The 15785-nt window shown below is 42.2% G+C and overlaps 1 long non-coding RNA gene across 1 annotated transcript; it reads left to right on the top strand.

The window, feature by feature from the left end:
* The first annotated feature begins 594 nt into the window (after positions 1 to 594).
* LOC120395609 lies at positions 595 to 7735 on the top strand. Its single transcript, XR_005592721.1, has 3 exons — positions 595 to 685; positions 7348 to 7430; positions 7672 to 7735. It is a non-coding gene; the product is annotated as an uncharacterized LOC120395609 (long non-coding RNA).
* Positions 7736 to 15785: the final 8050 nt, after the last annotated feature.

Below are 15785 nucleotides of genomic sequence, written 5' to 3'. Positions count from 1 at the left end.
TCAGAAACAAGTAGAGCAAAGTAGCAACAAAACCCACTGAAATGATCAACAACCTGCACATTATACACAAAGATGATGGATGAGATGATGATGACAGATGAATCCTCACTCCCATTTTAAATTCTGTCTACTAAATAAATTAGTTATGTCATCAATATGATCACTAGCAGTGCATTCACCTTCTGCAGCATCTGTTGTTTTTTTCCTGATCTTGCTTCTTTGATTGCACCATCTGACTCAGTGTTACAAGTCAGTAAGGGCCTGACATACAGCAGGTAAAAGTCTGGTGGATAATTTGAGCGCAGATGTATACATTGCAAAAGCATGGTTAGAAACGGATGCCATTTTGGCATGAGTCATGCTCTTTGATGGAGAAACTGCATGGGGTTTTAGTGTGATCGTCTCTAGATTGTAATATTGCTATTGAGCCATAAGCTAGGATGTATGTGCGCACTGTGTCCTTCTGGTAGCTACTAGAGGTGTGCCTATTGTTGAAGACACAATACCTTTCAGAATACTGAGAGGGTACTGTTGTCAGTAGCTACCGGTGTGGTGCTCTGATCTTGTTCGATGATGATAACAGTTGGCTGCGTGTGTGTTCCCTCTGTGTGCTGCCCCATCTCTGCACAAATAGCTGACGCAGCAGACCCCAAGAGAACCCCCAAAGACCACACACTCTAGTAAGGTACGAAGGAACCGGAGCCAGGTTTATTGTCAAACAAAACACAGTAATAGTTTCCTGTAGACTCTACAAGACATACTACGAATTTGTGCCCCCTGGCAATGGACTGGCTCAGTCAGAGGCGGGACTTTCCATTGCCCCTTAGGCCAGACAAAGATGTGCTTTCCGGGACCTCCTTTTATACAGTTACAGGACAGATTACTCATCCCTACTGACGTATTGAAGTACAGCCCCTTGACCCATTAGGGTGCTGTCTCCTCCTTTGATCATGTTGTTTGAAACAGATCTATCCATCATGCTGTCCTTTTGACCCTGTCTTTAAGATGCACCTGCCTGTTCCTTGTTATCTCTGTGGAGTGTGCTGATGCCATCTTGGCACAAGTTCCTCTTATTAGTACTTATATATGGATGCACCTGCTTCTAGCAACTCTCTTCTTGCCAACTTCTGTGAGTGGGGCCTGCATCTGGCTCACAGCCCAGCTTTTGCTTAGCAATGCCTGGAAGTACTTTGGTTCAGGCTTCAGGCCTCAGACTGGGCCTTTGATACAAGATTTTATGTTTCAGGGCCTCATCTTACTACAGGTACATACAGCAGCTACTATTACTGAAACTTTTAACAATAAGCAGTGATCATTCCCCTTGAACTGGCTTAGCTTGCCTAAGTGGTGCAGAGTGATCTGGCCATGGCCCTGTTCTCAGCATCTTACATCTGTAGATGCTGGGAACCAGTGTAGATCTCAGGGGATTTGCTATAGGCCAGGGTCACATGTGTAGAAGTCCTGTGCCTTTGCACTGTCTCTTGATCCCCTAAACCTTTGAGCCTGGATCCAAGTCATGATCCCAGTAGCTACTGCCCTTCAGTTCCCAGAGGGTATTTATGGTGTGCAATATTGAAAATACTGTGTAAGCTGATGCTGAAAGAGTCACCACTGACTATTTTCTAAATTGTCCAAGGCTGGTGGGAAGATGTTGCCATGGAAAGTAGTCATTAGTTCAGCTCCTCTTAACATACAGATCCCAAATCTCATTGAGAACTTGCACAGATTAATTCAAGCTCCATTAAATTTAAACACCTAAGTGCAAGTGCTTTGTAAGGATCAGGTCCTGAATCGTTATTAAGTTAATTAGCAGTTGTGAAGTACTTTGAGATCCTTGCAGAGATTATATATATAGATAGATATAGATTAGATATAGATATAGATATGAAGTATTATTATATACTAATTTTCATTATAATACATATACCCCAATAATTTTACATACTACACACATTGAATCTATTTCACATGTTAAGTATCCTCACAGCTTCTTGTCAAACTGTCTTAAATGGGCTATCTTGATTATCACTACTAAAGTTTTTTTTTCTCCTGCTGACAACAGTTCATCTTAATTAATTAACTTCTAAGAGTTGGTTGGGCAACGCCCACATTTTCATGTTCTCTGTATGTATATATATCTCCTCACTATATGTTCCATTCTATGTGTCCGATGAAGTGGGCTGTAGTCCACGAAAGCTTATGCTCAAAAAAATGTGTTAGTCTCTAAGGTGCCACAAGTACTCCTGTTCTTTTTGAGAAATATGCTGGTTTCTTCCCCACTTCTCAGCAAAAATTTAATAGCAAATGCTTTATTGGGGTTTCAGATTACTAAGATTTAATTACAGTACACTTACACAATGTACTACAGAACATTTACTAGCAATCTACGAAAGATTATCATAAATAATTAAAACTGAACTACACTTATATAAATAAAGTATACATTGCCATGGAGTATCCTTCCTTCTTAAATTGTGTTTGTTAGTTTGCTTATTCATTTGAAAATTCAGTGATTGCAACAGATTGCTGAGCCACCATTGCGAATTGGTAAGGATCTGTTCTTTGATTTTGCCTAGAAAGAGAATGGTTACTATGAAAAATATTTTTGATCTAAAGAAATAAAAAATGTGTGAACCTCAAAATATTAGTTAGGATAATCACTTAATGATATGGATGTTTCTCTCTGAGCCTTGTTTAAACTATGTGACAAATCTGAATCTACACCATTAGGCTTAAAATGTCACAAGGACAAGCTTTCTGGAACCTTCTGCTGCTGGCATGGACAGAAATTTCACTAAAACAGTTTTTTTAGCAATATTTTGGCACTCTGACACCATCTCATCTGAGAACTGAAAGTGTTGAACTGTGTGAGGGTACGTCTACACTACGGGACTATTCCGAATTTGCATAAACCGGTTTTGTAAAACAGATTTTATAAAATCGAGTGCGCGCGGCCACACTAAACACATTAAATCGGTGGTGTGCGTCCATGGTCCGTGGCTAGCGTCGATTTCTGGAGCGTTGCACTGTGGGTAGCTATTCCCTAGCTATCCCATAGTTCCCGCAGCCTCCCCCGCCCCTTGGAACTTCCGGGTTGAGATCCCAGTGCCTGATGGGGCAAAAATCATTGTCGCGGGTGGTTCTGGGTAAATGTCGTCAGTCACTCCTTCGTCTGGGAAAGCAACGGCAGACAAGCATTTCGCGACTTTTTCCCCTGGATTGCCCTGGCAGATGCCATAGCATGGCAATCATGGAGCTTGTTTTGCCGTTTGTGACTCTCACCGTATGTGTACTAGATGCCGCTCACAGAGGCGATTCAGCAGCGCTACACAGAAGCATGCTTTTGCTTTTGCATGACAGCAGAGATGGTTACTAGCCATATTGCACCATCCAAACCCTTCCATAAATTGGAACTGAGGATGATCATGGCTACCAGTCCTTTTGTACCATTTGCTGCTAGTGCCCCTGGCCAATCAGCCAGGGCGCAAAAGCCAAGATTGGTTACTAGCCATATTGCACCTTCCATCGTTTTGTACCATTAGCTGCTGTCATAAGTGCCCTGGCCGATCAGCCAGGGGCGCAAAAGCAAATTGGGAATGACTCCCTGAGTCAATCCCTCCTTTTTGGTATCTAAAAATAGAATCAGTGCTGCCTAATATAGGCAAGTGTGCTAGAGAACCACCGTATCATAGAACCAGAGAGCACAGCTGCTCTGTGTCAGAGCCTGCAGAAATTATCTGTATGCTATTCACAGGGGGTGCTCCTGTAACAACCCCACCTGTTGATTCCGTTCTTCCCCCAGCCTTTCTTGGCTACCGTAGCATTGTCCCCACACTTGTGTGATGAATTAATAAAGAATGCAGGAATAAGACACACTGACTTGTTAGTGAGAAATGAGTGGAAGGCAGCCTCCAGCTGCTATGATAGTCCAGACAGGACATTAAGCAGTGTGTAGGAGAGAAGCCCAGCATCCCACTGCTAGTCCAGGGGCAACTGAATCTTTTCTTTACACATGAAGGGTGGGGGCTGATGGAGCTCAGCCCCCTGTTGCTATGATGAGGATGGTTACCAGCCATATTGCACCATCCATCCACCAGAAAAAATTAGGGCCAATAGGCTGATGACGAGGACGGTTACCAGTCCTTTTGTCCCATCAGCTGAAGCTGATCATGAGGATGGATTTCCAGCTTTTTGCACGATCAGCTGATGCTGATGATGAGGATGGATTTCCATCATATTGTACCATCAGCCGCCCATGGCGGGGGGGGGAGCAAGGATGCTGGTGTTGAGTGCTGCACTATCGCGTCTATCTGCAGCATTCAGTAAAGATAGGGTGACATGTAAAAGAGTCAGAGGATTGTTTTACCTTTCGCTTCTGGGGGTGGGTGGGGGGTGGGTGAGTAGATTGCCAAGCTATGCCCTGACCCGCGGACAGTGTGTTTGACCCTAGAAGCATTTGGAGCTCAGCCAAGAATGCAAATAATTTTCGGAGGCTGCAGGAACTGTGGGATAGCTTCAGTCCTCCAGTCCATGAGCGTCCATTTGATTCTTTGGCTTTCCGTTACGCTTGTCACGCTGCAGTGCGCTGAGTCCCTGCTATGGCGTCTGTCTGGAGATTTTTAAAAAAGGATTCTGAATTTCATCTTCTGTAACGGAGCGCTGATAGAACGGATTTGCCTGCCCTTACAGCGATCACATCCGCATGGTCCATGCGGGAGCTCTTTTTTTAATTTGATTTCGGACTGCATCGCCACCCGTGCTGATCGGAGCTCCACGCTGGGCAAACAGGAAATATTCAAAAGTTCGCGGGGCTTTTCCTGTTTACCTGACCACTGCATCCGAGTTCAGATTGCGGTCCAGAGCGGTCACTGGTGCACTGTGGGATAGCTCCCGGAGGCCAATACCGTCGATCAGCGTCCACACTAACCCTAATCCGATATGTTAATACCGATACTGGCGTTACTCCTCTCGTTAGGGAGGAGTACAGAAACCGGTTTAAAGAGCCATTAAAATCGATATAAGGTGCCTCCTAGTGTGGACGGTTGTGGCGTTAAATCGGTTTTACGCTCCTAAAACCGATTTAAACGCCTAGTGTAGACCAGGCCTGAGAATGGAAAATGTTCACCAAATGGTTTAACCCACAAAGAAGGCAAGAAGGAAACAGGTCCACCTCAATTATTTTCTGTCTTAATAGTTCCCTAAACTGAGCTAACATATTCTTTAGGAAGAGAAGATACTTTAAATATTTATGGTTCACAAAATTAGACTACTCTACACATTTTATTGATATTTGTGGGACCCTCCTGAACAGCACATTGCTGAGGGCTATGGAGTCAGAGGCTTAGGGAGACCCAGAACATGGGGTTGCATCTCTTGAGTAGTAGCCATTGATGGACCTATCCTCTATGAACTTGTCTCATTCTTTTCTGAACCCAGTTATAGTTTTGACCTTTGCAACATCCCCTGGCAATGAGTTTCACAGGTTGATCATACATTGTGTGAAGAAGTAATTATTTATGTTTATTTTATACCTGCTGCCTATTAATTTCATTGTGTGACTGCTTGTTCTTGTATTATGTGAAGGGGTAAATAACACTTCCTCATTTTCTTTCTCCATGCCATTCACAATTTTATAGACTTCTTTCCTATTCCTCTCTAGTTGTCTCTTTTGTCTCTTTCTAAGGTGAACAGTCCCAAGTCTTTATAATCTCTGTTCATATGGAAGCTGTTCCATATCCTTAATTATTTTTGTTACCCTTCTCTGTACTTTTTCTAATTCTAATACCGGTATATCTTTTTTGAGATGGTATGGCCAGAACTGCATGCCGTATTCAAGGTTTGGGTGTACTATGGATTTATATAGTGATATATAATCACTATATCTATATATCTAATATTATGTTTTCTGTCTTATTATCTATCCCTTTCTTAATGGTTCCTAACATTCTGTTAGCTTTTCTGACTGCTGCTGCTCAGTTAGCAGATGTTTTCAAGGAACTATCCACAATCACACTAAGATCTCTTTCTTAAATGGTAACAGCTAATTACACACCATCATTTTGTATGTAAGGTTGGGATTGTATTTTCCAATATACATTACTTTGCATTTATAAAGACTGAATTTCATCTGCCATTTTATTGCCTCATCAGTCAGTTTTGTAAGATCCCTTTGTAATGCTTCAGAGTCTGCATCTTAAAAACAAGTATAACATGTAATTATTGACCAGAAAATTAGAAAGGAACACATTTATTTAAATTATGCTAACATAGCATTATTGAGTAGCATTTAGCAAGTGTAACTTGTGATCCAAAAGTAAATGAGATGCGTCTCTCCTATTCTATAAATAACTGCCTCAGTCTGCGATTAGAAGTATTCTTTTGAATGAGGTCTTAACTTGCTCAGGCAATATATTTTGGGGTGGGTAACAGTCATGAGGGTGATGGAGAAAAGTGGGTTCAGTAGCCTCTTCCATTTTCACAAGATAAGCATAGGCAGGAAGGGATTTGGCCACTTGAAATAGAGTCCCGATTACTGTAGGTTTTAGAAATTAAGAGGACTGAAATATTGAGGAGGAATTAGTAGTTTTCAACAGTCAGAACATACAAGTTAAATTTTCAGAAGCATCTGTGTGGCATAAGGTTTGTCTACACAGCCTACAGGAAGTGCGAGTGCAGCACATGTAGGTAAACCTGAGCTACTTTTGTTCAAGCTAGCTTGCTAAAATAGCAGCAGCACAGGTGTTAGCATGGGCTAGCTGTTTGAATATGTATCCAGGGTCCAGGGCAGCTTGTAACTGGGGAGCTACCAGTGCTACTTTGGCTTTACTGATATTTTTCATGAGCTAACTTGATGAAAACTAGCTTGTGTGTTCCTACATGTGCTTCAATCACACTTCCCAATTGCAGCTTAGACATACCATTTCAATGGAACTTATTTGCATTGGGAAATTTTCCTTTGGTATTTTAGAAATGCCTAAAACTGTTTCCAATGGGATCTGTGAAACAGAAACTTTCTCTGAATCTCCCTGAAGTTTGGAACATTTAGAAATGGATGGAAATCTAACTCCAATGCTCAACTCTTTCTCTGTCTGAATCTGAAGTGGAAACCAGTATACAAACACCACAGAAGTTTATTGGCCAGATACACAAGTTCATTCTAACTGCCCTGTGCTCATCCTATCACTGCTTTCCTTCCTTGGAGAAGTTCAAAGCATCTGGAGAGTACAAGTGAACCTGGCTGTATGATCAGATTTGTGTATTAAATGAGATATTTCACTTGACTCATCAGAATTTTCATCACTTTTAATTTTAAAGTAATTGATATCCATGTCTGTCCTTCTCTCCTAGAAAAATACTTCTGCTTGAAATTCATAGTGGCAGACATGTCATGTTGTGAACCATCAAGCCCACATCTAGCAAGCATTTTGCAGGTAATGTAATATGACTGACTTAACTAGGTGCTTTATATTGTGGCAGTGATGTGTCAGCAATTAGACTAGGACATCTGAAAACCAAAGTTAAATTAACAAAAAAAATACTATTCAAAATTCAAACTTTTTTTTTCAAAAAGTCATCCAGATGTGAAGATACCCAAGTTTCCTGGACTATTTTTTTCCAGGTAATAAGTCGTTAGAATAAGCTGTGTTAACACTGTTTTCCCACCACCCTCAGATGCTCACAGGCTGGTTGTGATTTTTCTCCAAAGAAATGTATTCAAGCAAAGGAAGTCATGCACATATATACTGTGAGTAAAATTCACCCCCATGCAAAAGGCCAGACAAAGAATTATCCATTACCGAAGTCCCACTTGAGCCCTATAAAGTGGGATTTAAGTTATGTGTAAGCCTTGGCCTGGCATTCTATGCAGGACTGAATTTCACTGTGTATTAATATATTTTAAAATATTTAAAAAAAAACACACAAACCCCAAATCTGGTTAAAGGTATATGTATATTATACACGTGTGTATGCATAGATCATGTCTATGATATGGGCCAGATTGTTGCAGGCATGCAAGAGAAGAAGATGGTGCAATGCAACTCTCATCTCCTTAAGGAAATGTGTTATGCATCCTCTTCTATGCCTGATCCACAGGCGGTAAAAACCTGTTCAGAGCCTAGTTCTTTTGCTCAGGTAGAATTAGTTAGAGACTCATGATTTTAGGTCTGGAGATTCCATATGTGTACACCAAGGTCATGGCCATCGCACGTCCATGCAGGGATTGTGCACAATAAAAGCATTGCTTTCAGGGAGCAAAATGACTCCACAAAGCTTCTCCAAAGTGAGCAAGGAAGAGAGAGGAACAGGGTGCAATCCCCAATCTCACTTCACCAGCAGAACTGCAGTCCTTTGGGATCTTCTGGAAGGATTTTTTGTATTAAGGAACGATCTTTCAAGAATCTCCTACTGAGGTGGCGTGTTCTGCACTTTCTCAAAATGCAGGGCTCTGTTTATGCCACAGTTTAGACTTAGTAAAGGTCAGTAAGTAAAATACCTGAACCTTCTTCAGAGAGCCAGATATAATGTCTGGTTTTATGCATATCAATTTCTCTTTCCAAAAAAATTCTTGAAATTACCTGTCCATTATTTTGTTTGCTTACTTGCATAGATTCCAGTTATGTGCCTGGGAAGAGGCCAAACTACTGTATATTTGTAGAATCAATGAAGATGTGCAACATTATTTGTAAGTAGACTCTGAATTACTTGTGTTTTATGCTGGTGCAATGGTATTACACCATTGTAAAACTGGAGTAATATAGAGGTGAATCAGACCCAAAGGTGAGCAAAGCTAGTCCAAAAGTATATCACTTAATAGAACCCATGTAAACATAAAGGTGGATGGATTTGGGAAAAGGGGTGCTTGGGCTGCAGAGGACATATTCTGTATCCTGTGCAAGATATACAGCTATAACAGGGATCAGCAACCTTTGGCACGCAGCTCGCCAGGGAAGCAGTGGCCAGGAAATCCCTTGGCCCGCGCCACTTCCCGCAGATCCCATTGGCCTGGAGCAGCCAATGGGAGCTGTGATCGGCTGAACCTGTGGACGTGGCAAGTAAACAAACCTGCCCGGCCTGCCAGGGTGCTTACCCTGGCATGCCACGTGCCAAGGGTTGCCGATCCCTGAGCTATAATATAGATTGAAAATACTCCAGTAACAGAGATGAAGTAAATCCACACAAGATACCAAACACCATGAAGCAAGTGCAATGTGCAGATGTCCTATCTGTTAAGAGTGCTGGTGGACAATTCAAAATTTGCAAATACTGTTATGGACACATTCCAAATAATAGACATCTCATATAAGAAGAGAAGAAGATGGAGCAAGGAACGTCTCATCTCCTTGAGGTCAGTGCGTGTTATGTATCCTCTTCTGTGCCTGATCCACAGATTGTACAAATCTGTTCAGGTGCAATCAAAAGCACCAGGAAAGATCAGGGATCCCTGTGAATTGTTTGGACGTGATTTCAAATGGGAAGTGAATGAAAGCTTCTCAGAATAAACCATCCTCTCCCCACTCTCACAGTGTGCTGGCACAAATAACATGACATGGGATGCCATAACAGCATTGGCTATTTACATGATCTATTATAATAAACCACTTAAAATCTATTGCTATGAATATCTGATACAGGGACCATGAAAAACATGATAATCACCTATAATATAGTATAAATAGCACAGAAATGAAGTGTACACATGGTTTAAACAGGGTTCCAGCTAAATCACAATTCACTTCCCATCCAGACAAATAGACATCAAAGGCCTTGTGAAAAGAAAAATTAGTTAACAAGCAACAACAACAGTGTCCTGTGACATGTGTGCTAATACTCTGAGCTCTTTCAAACAAACAAACAAACAAACAAACAAACAAACATGGACATAGTATAGGACCTGGAAACAAAATAGTAAGCATCAATCAGATTACTGTTCTCACACCCCTATGCCTGCTATTAGAGTCTACAATTACATTGTTGTGGAACATATTCACAGGGGAAGCATGGTGACACTAGGGTGACCAGATGAGAGGGAGAAAATATCAAAACACAGGGGGGGAGGGTCCACTAGTGGAGAAAAAAAAAAAAGCTCTGCCAGCAGAGCAGCAATCAATCAATCAATCAATCAATCAATAAATAAATAAGGCAAGTGCTGCCAGTGGAACGAAATATCGGGACAAATTACATCCCAACCAAAGATCGGTCGGGATGCAGCACAAAGACCTAAATATCGAGACTCTGGTGATCCTAGGTGACATTCATACCCCACACTCGCCTGTGCCTTAATATCTCTGATGCATTTCAGAACAATTCTCAGAATTCCATGTTTTCTGAGAGCACGAGAATTACACCAAAGTCTCATTCATACTCAGGAACTCCAGGAGATTACTCACACACATCTCTCAATAGCAAATAAATCAGCACTTCAGAAATCTGAATTCTACCCAGTAGCCAATAGGCAATGAGTACAGATTATGAGGCACTCCCATTGCAAATACTGCATTTGCTGGTAACAAGCCCAGCAGCGAATTTGACACTTGATTTCTGGGGGAAAAAGCTCGTGTTCTTTCCTCTCTTTCCCACACTTACCAACATAGAATCTCCACCTCATCAGCACTTGGTGTAAATTAAAAGTATCTTATAGACTCAATCAGATCAGCCCCAATCTTTTGATTTCAAGAACATACTTTAAATTCAAGCACACGGACACACTGTACTAGGTAAAAAAATTACACAAACATGTTACTGATCGCCACTTATTTGCAGACCACTTTAGACTTAGCAAATGTGTAATCATATCATATGGTACCTGTAAATTCAGCCAATAGTAGTTTTGGCCCTTCACTTGAGGGTTGACCTGTTCTTTAATGTTGTTTTTATCCCCCACTGTCAGCTCTGAAAAACACAGAATCAGATAATTGGTCATTTTAAACACTATATTTCTTGGGAGTGCACTCTTGCTTTTTAAACAAAAAAAAATATTTACCATCTTTTACCAAAAGCTGTGGGTTTCCTTGGTGATAAAACACTGAAAGAGAAGGAAAGCATAAAAATGGGATCTGATGTGACTTGCCTGGAAAATCAGCAGCTCTTGAATTGCATCACTATTCAAAATTGAGACACTGGGGTGCGGCAGGGGGAGGGGGGGGAAAGGGTGTAGAAGAGATTCAGCAGCCAGCATTTTAGAGGTGATAAAGAACATGACTGAAATACCTCTCCTGCAATAATAAATGAAAGAACCCTAAAATACAATATAATAGAGCAAAAGGGAAAACTTATGTTGACTTACTAATTCCCTTAAAAGAAACTTTATGTGCATGCTAGAACAGATGTAAAACATGATTTTTTTTAACTCTTAGTAAAACAGAATCTCACAACTTTCTCATAATATTTTTGTAGAGATGGCCAGTGGACGACAACTCTGTTTCAAGGTTTCCAAGATTGTGAAATTTCTTTTTGTTCCACTCTGGGACAAAGAGAAAACCTTTTGAATTTTTTTTACTAAATGGAATCATGTCAAAAGGTCCATTTTTGAATGGAAAAGCTCAGGTTTTCGATTTGGGTCTCTCAGGTTCTCCTTGGACAAAAAAATCCCTTCCTGATGAAAACTCTGTTGAGTCCAATAGGTGTCCATAAAATATTTGGCTTTGACAAACGGCGCAACTCAGTAAAAATTGATTTAAGACTGGTGTATGCTACAGTGTTAAGTTGATGCAAGGACTGCTATAACTTGCCCACAACACTGTCTTAACTCCACTTCCACGAGAGGAGAAGCTCTCAGGTCAATGTTGTTAAGTTGACACAGTGTCGATGTAGACATTGTATTCTTTACACTGCCTGTTGCTGTCTTTCAGAAGGCATCCAACAGTGCCCCACACTGACAGTTAAATTGATGCAAGCGCGCCTGGTGAGCATTTGTGAACATGCAAGCAGCGTAGTGTGAACATGCAATTTAATTCCTGCGGTGGCTGTGTGTCGATGTAACTTAGTTTGACTTAGTTTTGTAGTGTTGATTTGCACTGAGTCTTAAGTGTTTTGACAAGCGCTGTATTTTTGTAACGATTTCACACCTTTTTTTTTTCTTTACCATGGAACAAAATACAGAAGTTCCTGGACTGATATGAGAGAAATCATTTCAGATAATTTACAGGCATAAGAGTTCCACAGCCACTGGATGGTAACAGCACTCTCATGAGGATTATTAGTTTCCCATTCATTTCTCTGGCTTTTGTTACCTTATGCAAAAGCACAACAAACTGTTGTGTGTGGGTAACATGCTCAAATGGCTGGAGTGGGTACATTAACAGTTGTCCAGATGTGCAAAAAGTGGTGGATCCCACCTAAAAACAGCAGCACTTTGCATTAACAAAATGGATAGTATTGGCCTGTGCAATGGGAAAAGGAGCCACCCAGGAGTATTAAGAGAATGCATTATTTCGGGAAGTATCTATCAGTGTGAACAGCAGTAGTCCTACATATGTATGGCATATTCACTCACAGATCCTTGTATTTTAATGATTAACAAACCCTCCCACGACATTTACACAAATGAAGCCAAATCACATTGCAAGTCACATTTTCTTTGCAAGTAAGTTTTTTGTTGAACTAGCTCTACTGATTTCACATGTTACTTTACTATATCATTGTTATAAGTGTCTGCTAAGTTCCCTATACTAGTGGTTCTCAAAGCCGGTCTGCCACCTGTTCAGGAAAAGCCCCTGGTGGGCCGAGCAGGTTTGTTTACCGGCTGCATCGACAGGTTCGGCTGATTGCGGCTCTCACTGGCTGTGGTTCGCCGCTCCAGGCCAATGGGGTCGGCAGGAAGCCACGGCCAGCACATCTCTCGGCCAACGTGGCTCCCGCCTCCCCCATTGTCCTGGGACGGTGAACCACAGCCAATGGGAGCTGCGATCTGCTGAAACTGCGGACGCAGCAGGTAAACAAACTGGCTCGGCCCGCAAGGGGCTTTCCCTGAACAAGCGGCGGACCGGCTTTGAGAACCACTGCCCTAAACCATTGTGACAATTGAGTCTACCATTGCTCACACTACACACACAAACACTCTAGCCCATGGGTCGGCAACCTCTGGCACGTGGCTCACCAGGGTAAGCACCCTGTGTTGGCAGGTTTGGCCGACCGTGGCTCCCACTGGCCATGGTTCACCATCCCAGGCCAATGGGGGCAGTGGGAAGTGGCACGGGTGATGGATGTGCTGGCGGTGGCTTTCCACCACCCCCATTGGCCTGGGACGGCGAATCGCGGCCAGTGGGAGCTGTGATCAGCTGAACCTGCTGACGCAGCAGGTAAATAAACTGGCCCGGCCCACCAGAGTGCTTACCCTGGCGAGCCATGTGCCAGAGGTTGCTGACCCCTGCATTAGCCTGATAGACACTCTGCTATACTGGTTTTATTTTGGTGTAACTCTACAGAACCCAAATCTGTTTAATGGAGTGGACGATCTGGTCCATCATTTCTAATTACACAATGTAGCAGCTGCATTTTGGAGAATAATGAAGAGATTCCATGGACTTTATATGTTAACTTTTATGCTTCTTCAGATATGTTATAGTAGTTTTTAGTCTGAATTATCCATTGTTTCGATCAAGAACACCATCACCTATACTCACTGAAAGAAGCCACTAACAGTACAAGAGATGCAGCAATCAAGAGTGGTAAAACTTAGATGCTTCTATCCTGCTGTGTGGATCATAACAGCTGTTCAATTCTTGTCATGGTGGCGTCAGAGGTAATCACTGAAAGGCTGCCACATACCACCATAGGTGATGTATTTTTAAAGCCCAGGGTACCTGCCATACTCATGAGGTTCACATGTTGTCAAAAACCTGTTGTTCTACCTAACACTGTGTTGCTCCTGTGGACTATAAACTTGATTTTATGAACGGTTTTAACATGATTGTTCCATTACTATCATCACAGACAGGTTGACAGGGCCAAGCCTTCACTAGCCTGTGTGTCCGTAATCATATGACCTGCCATTGTAAGTGAGTGATGAGGATAAATATGCTGATGACATTGTTTACCAATCTGGAATTAAGTACAGCTGACTTTTTCACCTCTCCTCTGGACTACAGCCATGTGACTGAACCCATCAACCAATAAGCAATTCCAACTAGTACAGAATTCTGTAGCACCTCTCATAAGCAACACAGGATACCGAAGTGCATCAGACTTGTCTTTTGCTCTCTACACTGACTTTCCATAAAAGGTCAAATCAAGATTAAGATCTTGATCCTGACCTTCAAGGTTCTAAATGGCCTATAGCTAGGGGATAAACAATATGGTCCATAACACTGCTCCTCAAGAACAGCGGAACCTTTGATAATAAGGGTATAGTTTATCTGAGCAAGAAACAGAGGTTTGTTGGAGGATGGGCTGAGACTGAGCCATTAACTCAGATAGGAACTAAGGAGCATCACAAACCTCATGAGCTATACGGTGCACCTCTTCAACCTTACCTTGCAGTACACACATAAAAATAAATAAATAATCAAAATCCTTCCTCAAGAAAACTCAGCAGCCCGCTAGGGTAATAGAATAGCTAGACAGACCATTCATTCCATGTTTGCCATGTGACACACTGTAAAAGCTGTCCATATAGTCACTCTGTGTTACAGGAAAGCATTATCAGAATGCTATGGATTTAAGGACTTCCTATTCTCTTCTCTTCTACATAGGTTCTTATATCACTCTCATCACCATAATATCTGAGCTCATTCCAATAGTGTATTACAGGGATCGGCAACCTTTGGCATGTGGCTCGCCAGGGTAAGCACCCTGGTGGGCCGGGCCAGTTTGTTTACCTGCCGCGTCCACAGGTTCGGCCGATTGTGGCTCCCACTGGCCGCGCGGTTCGCCACTCCAGGCCAATGGGGGCTGCAGGAAGCAGCGTGGGCCAAGGGATGTGCATAAAAGGCTGAGGGATTTGCATAAAAGACATCTGCGCATCAGATATCATGCTATATAGCAGAGGTCAGCAATCTTTGGCATGTGGCCCGTCAGGGAAATCCGCTGGTGGCCCAGGACGGTTTGTTTACCTGCAGCGTCCTCAGATTCAGCTGATCACAGCTCCCACTGGCCACGGTTTGCCATTCCAGGCCAATGGAGGCTGCAGGAAGTGGTGGCCAGCACATCTCTCGGCCCGTGCCGCTTCCCACAGCCCCCATTGGCCTGGACTGGCGAACCACGGCCAGTGGGAGCTGCGATCGGCCAAACCTGCGGATGCTGCAGATAAACAAACCGTCCCAGCCCGCCAGAGGATTTCCCTGACAGGCCGCTTGCCAAAGTTGCCAATCCCTGCTATGCACCTTCAGTTTCAACTCATACACTTCATTAGTCTTTAGACCTAAACATGCAAATAGAGCTTGGACATGCCCACAGAAGCCAGTTTCTTTTCTAAACCTACCCTTGCTACATGCATGGGCTTACATGCATCTGTGTAACCATTGCTACTTTATCCAGATAATCATACATTATATTAGAATATATTGAACAATATATTTTTTATTCTTAATTTAGTATAAATTTAGTATGCATTTTCACTCCATGCATCTGAAGAAGTCTTTGGTTTTTTTTACCCACGAAAGCTTATGCCCAAATAAATCTGTTAGTCTTTAAGATGCCACTGGACTCCTCATTATTTTTATAAATTTGTGAGCATTAAAGTATTTTTTTCACATTTCACCATTCCCAATGTAATAGATGAGACCGAACCTTGGTACACACATGTTCAAAGTTTTTGAATCAGTTCAGCCCAATTTAATTGTAGATGT

The sequence above is a fragment of the Mauremys reevesii genome, linkage group 1 (assembly GCF_016161935.1).
Source record: "Mauremys reevesii isolate NIE-2019 linkage group 1, ASM1616193v1, whole genome shotgun sequence".
NCBI classification, from domain to species: domain Eukaryota; kingdom Metazoa; phylum Chordata; order Testudines; family Geoemydidae; genus Mauremys; species Mauremys reevesii.
This window is presented reverse-complemented; position numbering and strand designations above follow the sequence as displayed.